Raw genomic sequence first — 20454 nt, 5'->3', positions numbered from 1 at the left:
TATTCAATTTATTAATTAATCGATCAATTCAAAATGTATTAGAAGTTTATTTTTCTCCAGGTAACTGGTCAACTTCTGAAATCATAAACACGAGTAACACCTATTCTTGACCTTTGAGGAATTTTGTTTGTGTAATGGCTGCATTATTTCCAATCACCATGTAGATGGCTGCTGCCATTTGTTATTATGAAACTGTAATGGTTTCTTATGCAGATTGGTCTATTTGACATTTTCCATTCACAGCTCTTGCTATAAATTTGGGAAAAATTTACTCACTGAAGTTTTTACCACTGTTGCCTTAGGAAGTCTGAAATTGTATTAGTATCACTCACAGTTGTTTATGATTTTTAAGGAGAGAAAGGAGGTATGGCACTTACTGAGGGACACTAATGATGTTGCCCTGAGGATGAAGACTTTCGAAGGCTCAAATGCAGAGCCTGAGTCAGAACCTTGGTCCTTTCCCACTATAGATTTTTCTGTTTGTTTGAAAAAAACTATCTTACTACATCCCTCAGAAAGGGTCACAGCCTATGGCAGATACTATTTACCTCCCATGCTCCCATCTTCTTAATCAACAAGTCCAGAATTTTGCTCATCAATGGACTTAGATTAAGCACAGGGGAAGGGGGAGAAATCTACATTCCTCAACCTGGGAAAATCTATAGTCATATAAGAGATGGCTGGTCTCTGAGACATTTTTCATTCAATAAATACAGTTAACCCTTGAACAATGTGAAGGTTAAGGGCGCCAACCCCCACAAAGTAAAAAACCTGTGTACTGCCATCTTTGCCTGGAAAGCAAAGGAACTGATAAATGGCTCAGCCAAGGTCAGGAAGCTGAAACAGTTTGGATAGAATCAGGATTCATCCTGTAGTTTTTTTGATTCTACCATTGGAATCTCTAATAAAACACAATCTGTGCCCCTCCTACTTAAAGATCTGTAAAACAAAAATGCCGACACTATTTTTACCAAAAAAAAAAAAAAATCTGCCTATAAGCCCACCCACACCATTGAAACCTGTGTTGTTCAAGGGTCAACTGTATTTCTGAACTCTTATTCTGTGCCAGATGCCTTTCTGGGTGCTGCTGCCTGCCAATGCAGGAGACACAGGCTAGATCGCTGATCTGGGAAGATCCCGTGGAGAAGGAAATGGCAACCCACTCCAGTATTCTTGCTTGGAGAACCTCACGGACAGAGGAGCCTGGAGGGTCCATGGGGTCACAAAGGGTCGGACATGACTCATGACTGAACAAAGAGATGTTAGCCAAAGCCTGCTAAGAATAATGGGGAAATTATTGCTTTCGTCCTATAGGCACCCACCTCCTTGTGTAACTTCCTCCTTCTTGTTTGAAGGGTGGGCATTATGGCTGGAGCTGCAGCAGTTCCCTGGTGGCTCAGCTGGTAAAGAACCCACCTGCGAATGCAGGAGATGCAAGAGAGGCGAGTTGGATCCCTAAGTCAGGAAGATCCCCTGGAGAAGAAAATGGCAACCTGCTCCAGTATTCTTGTCTGGAAAATTTCATGAACAGAGAAACCTAAAGGGCTATAATCCATGGGGTCACAAAGAGTTGGACATGACTGAATGCATGCATGCGTGCAGCATTCATGGTAGCAACAGGAGGGGAAAAGCTATTGGAATTGGATCATATAATCATACTGCTTATTGTTTAAGAGATAAACCAACCCACTTATTTTGTTGAAAGCCATGATGGTATAGGTTCTTTTTATTTTATAAGCAATAGAAAAAATTCTGAATCTGATTTTTCTTTTATACATTATTTTAGGAGTTTTTCATTTCTGTATAATAAATGCTGTGTCCTGCCTTAGTGCAGTGTCCTGGGATACAGGAAAATTTGAAAAGGCCCTGTCTTTGGAAAGCAGGCTAAGATATACATTATGGAATAACAAAATATCTGGGACTGATAAACAACAAGGACCTACTGTATAGCATAAGGAACTATATTCGATACCTTTTAATAAGCTGTAATGGAAAAAATCTGAAAAAAATACTTATATATAACTGAATCACTTTGCTGTACACCTGGAACTAACACAATATTGTAAATCAACTATACTCAGTTAAAAAAGAGAGGAAACAAAAGTCTTACTTTATATGTTTGTTGATTAGATAAATAAATTGAGAATTACAGGGATTAGATAACATTTGAAATCCACACTACTTATTACTAGCAGAAAGAAATTGTAATTCTGTTTTCATGGTGTCTATTTCAATGTCATTTAAAAAAACCCACACATATAAACAATCTGAATCACAAAAAAAAAGGGCAAAAAGAATGAAATTTATAAGTCCATGCCCAGGGTTCCAAGGAAGAGTATTTCTGCAGAATGTTACAATAGTTATTTTGCTATTATGAGATACTCTATTATCCAAAGAATTTGGAACACTTCATAATAAGGTTAAGCATATTTGTTTCTCTAGGACTCCTCAAGCCTTTAATATAAGAAGATGTACAATGAATCATAAAAAGACAGAAACAGTGTGCAAGCATTTCTCCTTTTCTGTAGACTATGGAACCTACTCTTCCTGGAGCATTTTAAGAGACTGGTGTTCTGAAAAATAAACTTTTAAAAGCATCATAATTTATTAACTCGAGAACTTTGTGAACTGATTCAAAATATAGATAGAAAAAAAGGAAAACTAAAAAGGAATCACACCACAGTTAAACACACTAAAAATTTTAAAAATAACATTCTGATATTCAAGAAAACTTAAGTACTAAAGCAGTTTCAAAAACCTAAATATTCTAAGTACAAAGCAACCTTAAGTGAAAATGTCAAGGACTCTCATGCCAACTTGGCATTCTCAAAAGAGAAAAGAGAAGACTGTTTATACATTTTATGCTGCTACTTATTATCACATAATGACTAACATGGCCAAATATATAAAACTATTTAATCTTCAATATAACATAAAATGTATCAATTCATTATGTTAATTACTAAAATTTAAAAGTTGACATTCAAAAATAGCTCAACTTTTTATGAATCAAAGAAATATAGTAACAAATTTAAGAATAAAGCTAAGTATTCATGGAAATAAAGTTTAATTGTTCTGATTTTTGTTTTACTCTTTACAATGTTTTATGATTCAATATTCAGGAACCAATCTGCCAGTTGGCTTTGGTTCTATATTTCTCAGTGTGACATTCATTGGAAGAAGTCTTACTTTGGGAATGTTGAACACAACACAGTGGAAAGGTACTTTGTGACTTTGCCGCCATCATGTGGATATTAAGTTTACTAAATGTGGGGAAAGTGTGTGACCTTAAAATAGTGTGTTGAGTCTTTAGGTTTATTTCAGTACTTGTCATCCTGGGCCCCATGGACTCCCTAACAAGTCTGCGTGTGTGTTAAGTCGTTACAGTCGTGCTGACTCTTTACGACCCCATGGACTGCAGCCCACCAGGGTCTTCTGTTCATGGGATTCTCCAGGCAAAATACTGGAGTGAGTTGCTCTCCTCCAGAGGACCTTCTTGACCCAGGAATTGAACCTGCGTCTCTTATGTCTCCTGCATTAGCAGGTGGGTTCTTTACCACTAGCACCACCAGGGAAGCCCTTACAGGACCCCAAAAGCTCCTGAAAGGAAACATAAATTTTTTCTGAGTCGGCATGTTTCTGGGAACTTTCATCATAGCCTAAAGACATAGTGATCAGACAAAAGGTAGGAACTTTTTGTATGAGTTATACAATCAAAAATGTAAGAGCTAAAAACATAAGGGAGTATTTTTTGGTGGCCTTGATATGGCCTACCCTTGATATTGAAGCCAACACATTTATTATTGCATCTTCAGTCTTCGCCAATAATTATTTTTTTTTTTCCTCTTGGGGCCTGGTGTATTGTCTTTGAAAACTCGTGAAGGTTTCTCCAACATAATGCATGTGAGAAATAAGCTTGCAAACTTTAAGTAAATGCTTAAGCAAATGCTCAAACTGCAATGAGACTCTGCTTTCAAAACAGTGACTGGGGCATTAGAGAAGAAATTCTATCATGTCTAATATTTACTAAAATCACTGTTCTGCAAGAGCTGAAATCAGCATGCTTTCCTTCACTTACTACTGTAACTGAACATTCAAATAACTAGTGAACAACTTTCTTTAGACAAAATTTCAATGTATTATGCCAAATAAAGAAGACTGTCTACAAACTAGTAGGAATTTTCTAAACAGCTGGCATAATTCTCCACGTATTGTCTTTATGCTGAAATTCATATTTTGGATCTATAAGATGCATTTAATCCAACCACAGCGATTACTTAAGGACTCCCAGCTGTCATCTCCACAGTGATGGCTCATGTCAGACATTGTACCCGGATGACATATCCAAGGCATCTGTTGTGCTGTTGACCCTCAAAGACAAACCAGGTAGGATGAACCCTGACACTGGTCATGTCTCCTCTGGAACAAAGAGAATCTAAAATGCCCTAATAAAGCCATCACTGGTGTTTCCTGTTTTGTTGTTGTATTTTTATTTTAGGTTTGTAGATCAGATGCATAGTACATTTCAACAAAACTTGACAAACAGGTTTTTGCTGAAAATGCACTACCGGGAGCAGATTCAGAAAGTAGTGTCTCTATCTGTGAGATTTTCTAAGGGACTCAATGAGAAAGAAAAGTCAAGTTTTAATTAAGGAAATGTTATTAATAGAATAGGTCTGTAAGTAAACACATATTTAAAATTTTTCTCAGTCACACAATTCTTTAACCCAGTGAGTCTTCTTACATCCTATCCAGCTCTGAACAGGGCTGTCCAAGAGGACATTGAAGGATGATGAAATAGTCCATGTCTACCTTGCCCATTCTGACCACTTGTGGCTATCCACCCCTTGCAATTGTTGTTACTATGACTGAGGAACTGAATTTTTAGCTTTATTTACTTTTAATTAATTCAAATTTAAATAGGCAAAAATGTCCAGTGGCTACTATATTGAATCTCTCACCCTAAAGAATCCAATGTACACAGAAACAATGTATTTAGTTACCAGTCACTTTGTAGATCATCATGATTTGTTTTTTTATATTTTTTCAGAATAATCTAATTTTATTTTATATTGGAGTATAATTGCTTTACAATATTATTTTAGTTTTTGCTGTACAACAAAGTGAATCAGCTATCTGTACACATATATCCCCTCTCTTGGACCTCCCTCCCACCTCCCCCTCATCCCAACCGTCTGAAAGTCATCACAGAGCACCAAGATAAGATTAGCTCCCTGTGCTTTGTAGCAGGTTTCTTCTATAGCAGGTTCCCACGATCTATTTCATACATGATAGTATATTTATACTGTTAACATGAAAGGCAGAACCAGTGGAGGTGCTTACCTCCTTCGCATTCTTTGGAGATGTCTGGAGAGAGGTTAGCCTTAGTCCGTTCACTGTATAGTGTAGAGCTTCATTTAAATCAACACACAGCAGTGTAGTAACATTAAAAAGCATCTCACAGATATTTTATCCTGTGAAAAACAAGTTGTTTAGTGATCATCAAAAAGTAATGGCTAAAATGAAGATACTCAGCAGAATAAATAAGCTGAAAATTTCAGCTAAGAAAAGCTAGGGTGGTGTGGACCCTTGTATAAAGGGCAGCACTCATGTACCCTAGTGCTTGGCTGCCCAGCCCCAGACCCCCATGGCACAGCTGGGGACTTAGCTGCTCTGTGCAGGCAAGAAGAACGTGCTCCCTGACAAGAGGAGGTATGTTTCAGCTTGATCCAGGCAGTTGACACCAACTATATGGAAATATTGAATGTAAGTTTGGAATAACAATGCAAGTAAACATTGATGTGGGCAGAAGCTTACAAGTGTGGTTCTCAACAGTTATTTTAGTACAGAAATTTGCTTTTTTTTAAATTGAAGTATCATTGATTTACAGTATTGTATTAGTGTCAGTTGGATAGCATAGTGATTCAGTATTTTTGCAGATTATACTCCTTTATAGGCTACTACATCAGTTCAGTTCAGTTCTGTCACTCAGTGGTGTCTGACTCTTTGCGACCCCATGAACCGCAGCACGCCAGGCTTCCCTGTTCATCACCAACTCCCAGAGTTCACTCAAACTCATGTCCATCGAGTCGGTGATGCCATCCAGCCATCTCATCCTCTGTCGTCCCCTTCTCCTCCTGCCCCCAATCCCTCCCAGCATCAGGGTCTTTTCCAATGAGTCAACTCCTCACATCAGGTGGCTAAAGTATTGGAGTTTCAGCTTTAGCCTCATTCCTTCCAAAGAACACCCAGGACTGATCTCCTTTAGAATGGACTGGTTGGATCTCCTTGCAGTCCAAGGGACTCTCAAGCGTCTTCTCCAACACCACAGTTCAAAAGCATCAATTCTTCGGTGCTCAGCTTTCTTCACAGTCCAACTCTCACATCCATACATGACCACTGGAAAAACCATAGCCTTGACTAGATGGACCTTTGTTGGCAAAGTAATGTCTCTGCTTTTCAATATGCTATCTAGGTTGGTCATAACTTTCCTTCCAAGGAGTAAGCGTCTTTTAATTTCATGGCTGCAGTCACCATCTGCAGTGATTTTGGAGCCCAGAAAAATAAAGTCTGACACTGTTTCCACTGTTTCCCCATCTATTTTCCATGAAGTGATGGGACCAGATGCCATGATCTTCGTTTTCTGAATGTTGAGCTTTAAGCCAACTTTTTCACTCTCCTCTTTCACTTTCATCAAGAGGCTTTTGAGTTCCTCTTCACTTTCTGCCATAAGGGTGGTGTCATCTGCATATCTGAGGTTATTGATATTTCTCCTGGCAATCTTGATTCCAGCCTGTGCTTCTTCCAGCCCAGCATTTCTCATGATGTACTCTGCATATAAGTTAAATAAGCAGGCTGTCAATGGATCTAATACTCTGTACTGTACAGTAAATCTGTTGCTTATCTATTTTATATATAGTAATCTGTATCTGTTAAACCCATAACTCTAATTTGTTCCTCCCTGCTTCCCTCTCTCCTTTAATAACCACAGGTTGTTTTTTTCTATGTATGTGAGTCTGTTTTGCATATATATTCATATGTATTACTTTTTAGATTCCACATTTATGTGATAATATACAGTATTTGTTTTTCTCTGTCTGACTTATTTTACTAAGCATAATACTGTGGTATTGGAGAAGACTCCTGAGAGTCCCTTGGATTGCAAGAAGATCCAACCAGTCCATTCTGAAGGAGATCAGCCCTGGGATTTCTTTGGAAGGAATGATGCTAAAGCTGAAACTCCAGTACTTTGGCCACCTGATGTGAAGAGTTGACTCATTGAAAAAGACTCTGATGGTGAGAGGGATTGGGGGCAGGAGGAAAAGGGGACGACAGAGGATGAGATGGCTGGATGGCATCACCGACTCGCTGGACGTGAGTCTGAGTGAACTCCGGGAGTTGGTGATGGACAGGAGGCCTGGCATGCTGCGATTCATGGGGTCACAAAGAGTTGGACACGACTGAGCGACTGAACTGAACTGAACTGAATACTGTATAGGCTTATCCATGATGCTGCAAATGGCAGTATTTCATGCTTTTTTATGGCTAATATACATATGTCATAATTTTTAATCCATCATCTGTTATTGAGAACTTGGGCTGGTTCCATGTCTCAGCTATTGTAAATAGTGCTGCTATGTACATGGAGATGCATGAAATATACAAAAATTATCTGTTCATGCATTATCAACTCAATGGACATAAGTTTGAGCAAAGTCCGGGAGATAGTGAAAGACAGGGAAGCCTGGCATGCTACAGTCTATGGGGTCACAAAGAGTCAGACACGACTGAGTGACTGAACAACAAAAGTGGATACTACAAGCAGATGCAAAGGCATTGAGAGCAAGCTTCGTAGCAATTATGTTTGGATCTTCATCAGCTGAGGCTCAGTGGTAAACAACACACATATATAAACTTTTCCTGTCTTCTTTCTAATTTTAAAATTCTTTATTTTCTCTTCCACTAACAGATGTAGTATGAATGTTTCTTTTAGCTTTTTGATAATCTCAAGATAAATTTTACAGGAGCAGCTCACCCTAAAGCACAGATCAAGAAATGGTTTGTTGTTGTTGCTTACTTTTCTCTTTATCTCGCAGGTTGCAGCTAAGTAAACTTAAGCTATATAAGCCTGGATCAGAACAGTTCATAGTTCTTTCAAGAAATACCCCAGTCCTTTTATTCCTTCAATAATTTTAAGTTTTTTATTTATCTCAGTTTTATTTTGAACATGACAATTTGTGTGTGTGTATGTCTTTTTTTTTTTTTTTCAAGATTTATGTATTTATTTTAGGCTGTACTGGGTTTTCATTGCTGCTCTCACTTGCAGCGAGCTGGGGCTACCCTGTAGTTCTGTTGCGTGGCCTTTTCATTGGGGTGGCTTCTCGTTGCAGGGCATAGGCTCTAGGGCACATGGGCTTCAGTTGCTGCAGCATATGGGCTTAGTTGCTCCAAGGCATGTGGGATCTTTCTGGACCGGGGATCAAACCTATGTCCCTTGCATTGGCAGGTGGATTCTCTACCACTAAGCCACCAGGGATGCCCTGAACTTGGAATGTTTTAAAATTTTTTACTTTTTTTCTTTTTAAAGTTATATCTCATCTACACATACATCGGGGCTTCCCTGGTGGCTCAGATGGTTAAAAAAAAAAAAAAATCTGCCTACAATGCAGAAGACACGGGTTCTATCCCTGGGTTGGGAAGATCCCCTGGAGAAGGGAACGGTTAATGGCTACCCACTTCAGTGTTCTTGCCTGGAGAATTCCACAGACAGAGGAGCCCCACAGAGGGCTACAGTCCATGGGGTCACAAAGAGTTGAACGCAACTGAGCGACTAACACTTTCACTTTCATACATACATATGTGTAAAAATAGTCAACCATGCATAAAGGATAGATACATAAATATTCAGAAATTTATCATAATATCCTTAATAAGTAGCATATATGCTTCAGTTAAAGATATTTAGTTTCAGAAACAAGAATGGAAGAATGACTTTATTATTATAACCTTTAATTCTATATGTATAAAAGTCAGAATAATTTTCCATTGGAAAAATATTTCACTTTAAGTGAACAATATCACTCGTAGCAAATTTTAAAATATATGTTTGAATTAGTATGAGTCTAAAGACTAAAGGAAATATGAAATGATTTTAAAATTAAAAGTGAGTACTTATTTAAAACATATGACACATTATTTCTGTCATTTTAGAGTCACGCTTGCCATGTTACTATAACTTAATTTTATTGGATTCAGCATTGTAGGGATACTCGAAAGTAGTAACTAGATTGTTTAGTAGTTTTAGAATTTGATTTTGAGAAAAGCATCCAAAACTTGAAAATCAGAGTGGGGCTTCCTGCCTAGATTTGTTATTTACTATTCAACTGGAACTCAGACACTGTGGAGTTGGTCAATTTGTCGATTGCTGCTCAGGACAGAATGTAACTAATGCTTTGCCCGGTAGGACATTCATGAGTTTTTAATCTATCAATCTTGTTCTAATTTTTTTAATGCTGATAAACATCCAGTTCCTAAAAATTCTCAATGATCCAGTTTTGCATTTAGCACTTCCCTCATCAATTAGTTGAATTAAGTTTTGGCATCAGAGTATTCTTTATGAGATATGCATTTTTACCTCCTGAAAATTATGCTTTGACATGACATTTGATCATAAAGAACATTAATCAGACTTTGACCAGATGGGAAGAAGAGACTGACCTCTTATCAGACTAAAGACTACCTTTGTGACTGTAGGTCATTATGTATGTATGAGAATACTCTCCATTCCCTAGGGACCTAGTTTAGGGTTCAGTGGGTACTGCTATTTTCTTCATTAAGTTCTTATGAAAATGCCATCTAATACCTCCATTAGTTAGGAGACTAAAAATCTGTGTTTTCTCATGACTAAGAACTTAATACAGCTTAGAATTTTGCTTGCTATTGATATTACTTGCAAGCAGTAGAGTTGATAGGATTCAAAGAATAGTTTCATTGTGTTATAAATTCATTTTTATATCTTCAATCAATTCTAGTTAGATGCCACCTCCTTTTGCATAAAGTGAGCCCATTTTCCCAGGAACAGCTGCATATAAGCTCCTTTATTAAGTTACGCACACTTTTGCTATATTGGAATCCTCCTCTGTTTTCTGTGTCCCAATATATTATCTCACTTAGGCTGTAACATTAAAAAAAAAAAAGAGAGAGAGAGAGAGAGCGAGAAATGATGTCATAAATGTGTTTATATATCTCCTGATACTTAGCACATAATCTCGCTTTCTGTAAACAGTCCATGTGGTAGAGCAGAAAGAGGCATGAGTTAGACGTTCAGTCCCAAGCCAGAACCCTAGCTCTGCCACTGTGCATTAGACCACATACCCCACCCATCATCTGCAAAGTGAGAGTAATTTGTAAGCCTCACCATCAAGATCTTTGTTTGATGTGATAGAAAGTAAAGGGATTTTGGAGTTAGACTTGAGTTCCTATCCTAACTTTTCCACTTAGTAATTGTTTACTGATCACAAAATGGGAGTAAAAACAATCAGCCTTTCATGTTATGATATTTGAATTAGATGATTCAGGTAAAGCTTCTATCTTTAGTCTCTGGTGCCAAGTAGGTTTTAAATAAGTATTTATTCCCCATTTACAAAACTTTTTCCAGGTTGTCTGATCACAGTCAAACACACTACAGTAAATCCAACATCAAAAGGAGCAAGTAGAGTCTTGAAAATCCTAGCTTATATAGTGTATGTAAAAACAGATTAGAAATTGAAGTCCACAAAGCATTGTCTCCATTCAGTGATTCCATGACTCCACCTCCAATTCACACCTCCCAATACATCAGTCTACTTACCACTGCTACTCCTCCACTGATCCCATAATCACTGAGGCCACAAATAGCCCTATGAATTATAAACATTATAGACCATTATGTAATGACATCCTACTCCATCTCTTTTCTAAAGCTGCCTCTTCAGGTCACTCATTCTTTGCTAAAATACTAGCTATAGTTCTTGATTCTCTAAGGAATTTGTATTCCTGATTTATCTGTCATTTAAATACTGCGCCCTTGACTTCCCTGGTGTTCCAGTGGTAAAGAATCCACCTTCCAATCCAGGGGATGTGGGTTTGAACGCTGATCCAGGAACTAAGATCCCACACATCTCGATGCAACTAAGCCTATGTGCTTAAATGAAGAGCCCATGTGCAGCAACAAAGATCCAGCACAGCCAATAAATAAATAAATTAACGTAAATTGTATAAGTAAATAAATATTTCTGCCTCTCAGGCATTGCTTTTCCTGTAACACTTTCTTAGATAATTTCATAAACTGACTTTGTTTCATTCACCTTCTCTGTGATGATAATTCTCTAATGTGTTTCTTTCCTGACCTTTAGAATCTTATCAACAAATTGCTGCTGAATAACTACATTAAAATGTCCCTGTAATTCAACATGTCAAAAGAGAAACTCTATTTCATGTTTAACCTGGATTTGCCTCAGATATTCTTTATCTCATTTGCTACAATTAGCATTCCTCTAGTTTCTGAAGTTAGAGACTCAGTTGCTCAGGGTTCAAATGAGGATGATGTACTAAAGGAGCCACTTGCAGAGGTAGGAGCACAGTAAAGTAAGTTGAAGCTCTCAGAGCCCAGCAAAAGTAGGGAGCCTAGGGCTGAAGCAGGGCTTACCTAGTGGCTCAGATAGTGAAGAATCTGCCTATAATTTGGGAGACCCAGGTTTGATCCCTGGGGCAGGAAGATCCCCTGGAAAAGGGAATGGCTACCCACTCCAGTATTCCTTCCTGGAGAATTCCATGGACAGAGGAGCCTGGCAGGCTACAGTCCATGGGGTCATAAAGAATCAAACACAACTGAGCGACTAACACACTTTATGGCTGAAGCCAGGCACCATGCAGAGCCCAATGGGAAGGACATGAAGAAGGAATGCATATCTATGACTTTAGTACTGTGGCAGGTAATTTTCTAAGCAAAAATGTGGCACAAAATCTCATGCAATAGGCTTCTCCCTCTGGAATTTGATCTAATATTAGGAAGAATTTTTCAATTAAGCTAAGAATTTCTTATCTGCCTTTTATCAACTATGCTTTTCAGATGACATGTTTCTCGTCTCTCCTTGCCATGCCACAGCTTTGCACTTCCAGCCCAAAATGTGACAGTTGGTGAAAATGTATTCCTTCTCCCTAATATACTTCGCTGGTGCTCTAGCTTTCTTTCTCTGTGAATCTAAAAGGGACAGTGGTTCTAAGACTTTTCATGCTGTGTGAGCTGAGTCCTTTGGCTAACATTGGGCATCACATTTTCTACAGGCTACTCCATCAGGAGGACTATCAGAAAACTAATTCTTCAAGTTAGTGTTGGGTTGCTTTCGTGTGTGTGGAGGGGGTAGGGGGTATTTTTGTTTAATCTAAGGAAATATATTCTTAAAATGAGAGTTTGAAGTTTGGCATACATTGTTAAAAATGTTTCTCATGGGAGTAGCTGAAAACAAATGCTTTGGTCAAAAACTTTTCATTTATCCTGTGTGAAGGAGGAAATGTAATTGAATTGCCTACTAAAACTTAAGAGATTTTGAAAGTAGAGACAATCCTATGCTAAAGATGGTATTTCAGTAGCACCATACCCTTGCCTCAGATGGATTTTTTTTTTTTTTTTTTGGATGTTGAGAGAGGGAAATTAGAGGTTATTATGGAACCCACATGAATCCCTGGGTCATTCTCAATGGTCCCTGAGTTAAACAATAAAATCTCTTTGTGAACAATCCTCAATTTCTGAACAAATTTGGATAAGTGACTTTCTCACAAAAGTAAGATGTGTTCAGTGTTCACACCTCTGCACCTCAGAGCATGCAGAGGGGGTAGGTCCTCACAAGGTCTGATAAAGTGAAACACACAGAGGGCAGAAAGCATGCTGTTTCCATTTCCTTGGAAACTAACACAAGAATGGACACCTAGTAGTTGCCAGATAAATGCTATCTGTTTAATAAAATGTTTATCAGAAACCATTCCTTAATTTTAATCTACAAGGTTTGTAATTCCAGATTCTGCTTTATATTCCTTCTTTTTCATAATTTTATTCATCCCTGTCTTTGCCACATAGGAACAAAGACAGTTTGGAGAGTTCTCTGTATCACATGCTTTAAGGAAGGTTTTTAACTGCTTATCTGAATAACAGTATTACAGTGTTAAACATAAAACTTTTATTGCTGATATGCAATCTCTACAACTATTTTCAAGGAACTTACTTATAGATTACTTTCTATAATCTTAAGATTATAGAAAGACTTTTTAAGAAATTGGTTATACATTTTTTGACCTTTCAGTTCTAGAGCAAGGTTTTTAAAGGAAAAGGTATTGAAACTTAAAACTTAATTCAGCTATTTCTGGATTCATATGTGTTCTTAGAAGCTGTTGGTGACTTTAAAAGGACATGAGAAAGTATAAATTGTTTCAAAAGCTTGAAAGGCAACTTAATAACATTGCCATACTGTTATTAAACTTAATAATTGTTTACTTAGGATTAAAATATCACTTGAATAGCCACATAAATTAGTGTTGTTCATTTTGGAATCTTTGAATAGTAAGCTGAGTGTGCGCCAGGACGAAGCCATGTACCCAGAGCGTAACCAGGAAACAGTCGTGGAACCATAACACAGACACAGGGACCAGGCTGCAGCAGCTAAGCTTGGAGCAAGGTCAAAATTCACAGCAAGGCTCCAATTCAGGCCCCAACTACAAAGTCAACATCTGTGCATCCATGTTTCTAGGATTACCTTTCTGTGGTGACAATTTGGGGAAGATTTTCCTTAAGAAAGAAAACACAATGCTTTTATTGAAAGAAAAACTGAAATATTGTTTGTGCCCAATTGTTCCAGGGTGGGTGGGAAGAGCAATTCTCTTGAAAACACAATTTGGTTTTGCTCAGGCCATTTTGGGGGTCACAACAATGGCAAAACGTCCTTTATTAAAACCGGACTCTGGCATTACAGGCACATGTGAGCCATGGCCCAGGTGTAAGACCATGGAAATAATCTGATGCAAACCAATGAACTGCTTGGAAAGTGTTTTATAAAGGCTCTAGTAAGAGAAACTTAGGAGTGGAATGTACCAAGAAAGAGGAAATGTTAAACTCAGCCTAATCAAACATTTTTTTAATCCAAAGTTGAATATAATATGGTCTTCCACAAACCCAAGAGGCCCATCAAGTAGATAAATAACTATGTCCACAGTCAACTCAGCAGAGTATCTGTAAGTCATAAGACAGAAATTAGGTACTGTGGAGGATCATTAGTGCCTCTCCTTTCATACAAAACAGCTTGAGAAATTAGTTTACATAATCCACTTCTTCTAATGTGAACAGTTGTATTTATAATTATGGTGAAGGGAAAGTGCTCTTACTGTCAATGACCTGGGTTCACATCCTTCCTTGACATGTGCTGGCCATGCATCCTGGAATAAATTGCATCTCCAAGACCCTTTTTTTCACATGGACAAGAAAGAGTGAGAGCAGGAAGAATACTCATAAACACAGGATTTTTGTGACAATCAAAAATATATTTGGAGAGATCTAGACATCTGTACTCAAAACACAGATTCTGCATTTAATAGAAACTATCAATAATCTATTTTTTAATCATAAAAGTGGAGTGCAATAGAATTGATTCTATATGGCTAATGTGATCATATCTGTGAAGTGCTTTGCACAGTGCCTGGTCCATATGGACATTAAACTTTCAATATATATTAGTCATAAATGAGGAAAATAATAATAAGGAGGAAGAAAAGGAGAAAAGACCTCACTCCAATAAAAATTGATGTAATTTCCACCAAAATTTTATCTTTTTTTTTTGTATCTTCTTCTTTTTTTTTTTAATTTTATTTTATTTTTAAACTTTACAATATTGTATTAGGTTTGCCAAATATTGAAATGAATCCGCCACAGGTAATTCATGACATATCAAGTTGTAGCTTTTACACTTAGCTAAGCTAACTAAACCTCAAAAAAGAATTATAATATTTACCTAAGAGTTCTGTCTAGTCAAGGCTATGGTTTTTCCAGTGGCCATGTATGGATGTGAGAGTTGGACTATAAAGAAAGCTGAGCGCCAAAGAATTGATGCTTTCGAACTGTGGTGTTGGAGAAGACTCTTGAGAGTCCTCTGGACTACAAGGAGATCTAACCAGCCAATCCTAAAGGAGATCAGTCCCAGGTGTTCATTGGAAGGACTGATATTGAAGCTAAAACTCCAATACTTTGGTCACCTGATGTGAAGAGCTAGCTCATTTGAAAAGACCATGCTTCTGGGAAAGACTGAGGGCAGGAGGAGAAGGGGACGACAAAGGATGAGATGGTTGGATGGCATCACCGACTCAATGGACATGGGTTTGGGTGGACTCCTGGAGTTGGTGATGGCCAGGGAAGCCTGGCATGCAGCGGTTCATGGGGTCACAAAGAGTTGGACACTACTGAGTAACTGAACTGAACTGAAGAAAAAGCTGGATTAAAACTCAACATTCAGAAAATGAAGATCATGGCATCCAGTCCTATCACTTCATGGCAAATAGATGGGGAAAAAATGGAAACAGTGGCAGATTTTATTTTCTTGGGCTCCAAAATCACTGCAGATGGTGACTGCATCTATGAAATTAAAAGATGCTTGCTCCTTGGAAGAAAAGTTATGACAAACCTAGACAGTGTATTAAAAAGCAGAGACATCACTTTGCCAATAAAGTTCCATATAATCAAAACTATGGTTTGACATCTCTGCTTCTACAAGAATTCCCTTCCCCTAGTTTCCAATAACACGTACTCACTTCTTTTGAGCCATAACTGGCAATGTCCTCAAAGTCCAGATTTCTACTAACAGTCTGTTCAAGACATTTTAGGTTTTGTCTATCATGTTCCCCCAAATTCTATCCTCTTTCACTGCCTAATTCCCAAACTACTCACACATTTCTTGCACCTCATTTCCAGACACTAAAATATATATTAGTTTTCTATTGCTTCATGACAAATCACCATAAACTACTGTCTTGCAGGCAGATTCTTTACCCACTGAGCCACCTGGGACACTGAAAAGTACATGCCCAACATGAGTTTAGAACCTAGGGCCCTGAGATTGAGTCTCATGCTCTATCAACTGAGCTAGTCAGGTGAAGACTTAAAAGAGCACCCATTTATTATCTCATGGTCTCTGTAAATCAGAAGACTGGGCAAGGCATAAACAGGTTCTCCACTCAAGATCTCTGAAGGCTGCAATCAAGATATTAGATGGAGTTTTGTTCTCAACTGGAGCTTGGGGTCATCTTTTAAGCTTAATCATGTCTTTGGCAGAATTGAGGCAGAAAAAGGGAGCCATTTTCTTGCTGACAGTTTTCTAGGACTCATTCTCAGTTCCTAGAGCCCACTGTCTTGTTCTAGCTTTGTAGCTCTTCCCTAGATAGTTCACAACAGAACTCTGCTTTCTTCCAGGCCAGCAGGAAAGCATCTGTTGAACTTCTTGTCTATTTTGAGGACTTATTTCAATAGTTCAGGTACACTCAGGATAAATTCCCTGTTAAATAGTTTACAGTCAACTAAATAAATAGTTTAATTATACCTGCTAACTCCACTTTGCCATATAACATAATGTAATCATGGGGTTGACATATCATCATATTCACCAGTTTTGCCCACACTCAAGGAAACATATATTGGAGGAATTGCGAATTTGGAGAGCCATCTTGGAAGGCTGCCTAGCACAATTCTCCAAACATAATTACAGGTACCCAAACGTTCAAAGTATGAAAAACCACTTTGAATCAGAAATTTAAAGATTAGAGGAAAAGTTAATGGACAAAAACAGAAATCATTTCTTTTTTCCTAAAGGGTGGTTGAACTTAAATGAAATTCAAGAAAAATATTAAGTTTATCTCAGAAAAATAAAGAGTAAGTTGATGTTTGGCAGAAACTAGCAAAATTCTGTAAAGCAATTATCCTTCAATTTAAAAATAAATCAATTTAAAATTTTAAAAAAGAATAAATTGCAAGCTGTGTAAAAGAGAATAGACAAAAAAAAAAAAAAATTAAAGAGCGTTAATGAAAGACAAGAAAGCTTTAGTAGCTTTCTCTTAGTCTTCATTTTCACAATGGCACACAGATAAAAGCCAAAAGTATCATGTAAAAAAAGTAGTGGAAATGAAAGACAAGCAAAGAAAAAATAATGTTCATATTGTTGGATTTCTTAAAGAAAAAAATAAAATAATGAACCAGAAATAATATTTCAAATTATGGTACAAGAAACTTTTACAGATATAGTAAAATATTACACATTGAAAAGATTGACTAGATATACATGGAAATTGCTCCAGAATTATAAACAAGACCTACCAAATAAAATAAACAGCTTTCAGAAATAAATCAAATAATCCATAAGTCCTATAAGGTAAAAAGAACCAATGATTTATGAACAATAACAACACACCCCTATGTTCATTGCAACATAATTTACAATAGCCAAGGTATGGAAGCAACCTAAGTGTCCATTGACACTATATATATATATATATATATATATCCATTGACATTATATATATATAATGGAATACTACTCTGCCATAAAAAAGAATGAAATTTTGCCTTTTGAAACAACAAAGATCTACTTGGAAGGTATTACATTTCATGAAATAAATCAGACAGAGAAAGACAAACACTATATGTTATCACTTACAAGTGGAATCTAAAAAATAAATGAATATAACAAAAGAAAAACCAGACTCACAGACATAAAGAACAAGCTAGTGGTTACCAGAGAGGAGAGAGAAGGAGGTGAGACAAGATAGCAGGTGATTAAGAAGAACAAAGTACTATGTATGAGATAAATAAGCTAAAAGAATACGTTGTACAGCACAGGAAATACAGCCAATATTTTACAACAACTTTAAACAAAGTATGACCTATAAAAATGTTGAATCACTACGGGTGTACACTTGAACCTAGTGTCATATTATAAATCAACTGTATTTCACTTTTTAAAAGGTAGAAAACTGTCCCTATTTGCAGGTAAAATAATAGAATACTTGGAAAACTGCAGAGAATGAAAAATGACAGAACTGATTCAAACAGTAAAATAATCAGTGAAGTGGTGGGAGTTCAGTCGTTGAGTCATGTCCAACTCTTTTGAGACCCAATGGACTGTAGCCCACCAGGCTCCTCTGTTTATGGGGATTCTCCAGGCAAGAATACTGGAGTAAGTTGCCATTTCCTTCTCCAAATCAGTGAAGTAGTGTAAGGTATAAAATTAACATGTAAAAAATCAATAGCTTTCATAAACATGAACAATAAGAAGAGCACATAATAATAGAGAAAATGTCATTTAGAATAACTACAAAGAAAAATAAATACTTCAGAATAAACTTTTAAAATGTGCAAATCCTATGAGAGGAAAATGTTCGAAATATTTTTAAGTACTAAAAAGGATTTTCCCTGGTGGCTCAGCTGTTAAAGAACCAGTCTGCCAATGCAGGAGATGCAAGAGATGTGTGTTTGGCCACTCGGTCAGGTGATCCCCTGGAGAAGGAAATGGCAACCTGCTCCAATAGTCTTGCCTGGAAAATTCCATGGACAGAGGAGCCTGGTGAGCTATAGTTCATGGGGTCACAAACAGTCAGACACTACTGAGCATGCTCTCACAAACAACTACTAAAAAACACAAAAGTAAACTTGAATATATAAAAGACATCCTCTTCAATTATGAGTAACATCATAAAGATGTCATTTTTCTTAAATTAATTGGTAAATTCAGTGGCAATGTAAATGGCACACAGAGAAAAGCCAAAAGTATCAGGAAAAAAAAAAGTAGTGGAAATGAAGACAAGCAAAGAAAAAAATAATGTTCATGCTGTTGGATTCCTTAAAGAAAAATAAAGTAATGGACCAGAAATAATATAATGGACCAGGAATCTCATAAAACACTATAATGTTTATACCAAAATTCCCACAGAAAATTATTCACTCAAGAATAACCAGGAAAACACAGAAAAAGGAAATCCCAAAGAGAATTAGTCCTAACAGATATTAATACATGCCATGAAATCTTAATAATTAAAACAAAAAAGTAATGGGATTTGAATAAACAAGTGACCAATAATGAAAAATAAAAAGAATTAAAAATGCATATGGAAATATAGTATCTGACAAAGGTGGCATCTCAAATTGTAGGAGCAAATATAAGCTTTTTATTTATTGGTGCTGGGAAAGTTGAGTAGCTACTTGGGAAAAAAAAAGAAAAGAAAATTAGCCTCACACCACAGAGAAGAGAAACTCTAAATGGATTAGTGAGTCTATTGTGAAAATTGAGCAATCAAGTGCAATTAAAAAAAAAAGGTGAATTGTTTAATTTTGGTATAGGGAAAGACTTCTTAGCTAAGATCAAAATGCAGAGGAAATAAAAAACTGATAAAAATTAAAATTAAAAAGTTCATGACAAGACACCATTGAAAAAATCAAGTGACCGACTGGGAGAAAATACTAACTAATAAAAGGTTGATATCCTAAATCTATCAAGAATTATTTTAAAAAATTGAAGACAAAAGTAAACTCAAAATGGATTAAAGATCTAAACGTAAGACCAGAAACCATAAAACTCCTAGAGGAGAACATAGGCAAAACACTCTCTGACATACATCACAGCAGGATCCTCTATGACCCACCTCCCAGAATATTGGAAATAAAAGCAAAAATAAACAAATGGGACCTAATTAAACTTAAAAGCTTCTGCACAACAAAGGAAACTATAAGCAAGGTGAAAAAACAGCCTTCAGAATGGGAGAAAATAATAGCAAATGAAGCAACAGACAAACAACTAATCTCAAAAATATACAAGCAACTCCTACAGCTCAATTCCAGAAAAATAAATGACCCAATCAAAAAATGGGCCAAAGAACTAAATAGACATTTTCCAAAGAAGACATACAGATGGCTAACAAACACATGAAAAGATGCTCAACATCACTCATTATCAGAGAAATGCAAATCAAAACCACTATGAGGTACCATTTCACACCAGTCAGAATGGCTGCGATCCAAAAGTCTACAAGCAATAAATGCTGGAGAGGGTGTGGAGAAAAGGGAACCCTCTTGCACTGTTGGTGGGAATGCAAACTAGTACAGCCACTATGGAGAACAGTGTGGAGATTCCTTAAAAAACTGGAAATGGAATTGCCTTATGATCCAGCAATCCCACTGCTGGGCATACACATTGAGGAAACCAGAATCGAAAGAGACATGTGTACCCCAATATTCATCACAGCACTGTTTATAATAGCCAGGACATGGAGCAACCTAGATGTCCATCAGCAGATGAATAGATAAGAAAGCAGTGGTACATATACACAATGGAGTATTACTCAGCCATTAAAAAGAATACATTTGAATCAGTTCTAATGAGGTGGATGAAACTG

This window comes from Bubalus kerabau, chromosome 8, assembly GCF_029407905.1.
Source record: "Bubalus kerabau isolate K-KA32 ecotype Philippines breed swamp buffalo chromosome 8, PCC_UOA_SB_1v2, whole genome shotgun sequence".
Lineage (NCBI taxonomy): Eukaryota > Metazoa > Chordata > Mammalia > Artiodactyla > Bovidae > Bubalus > Bubalus kerabau.
This window is presented reverse-complemented; position numbering follows the sequence as displayed.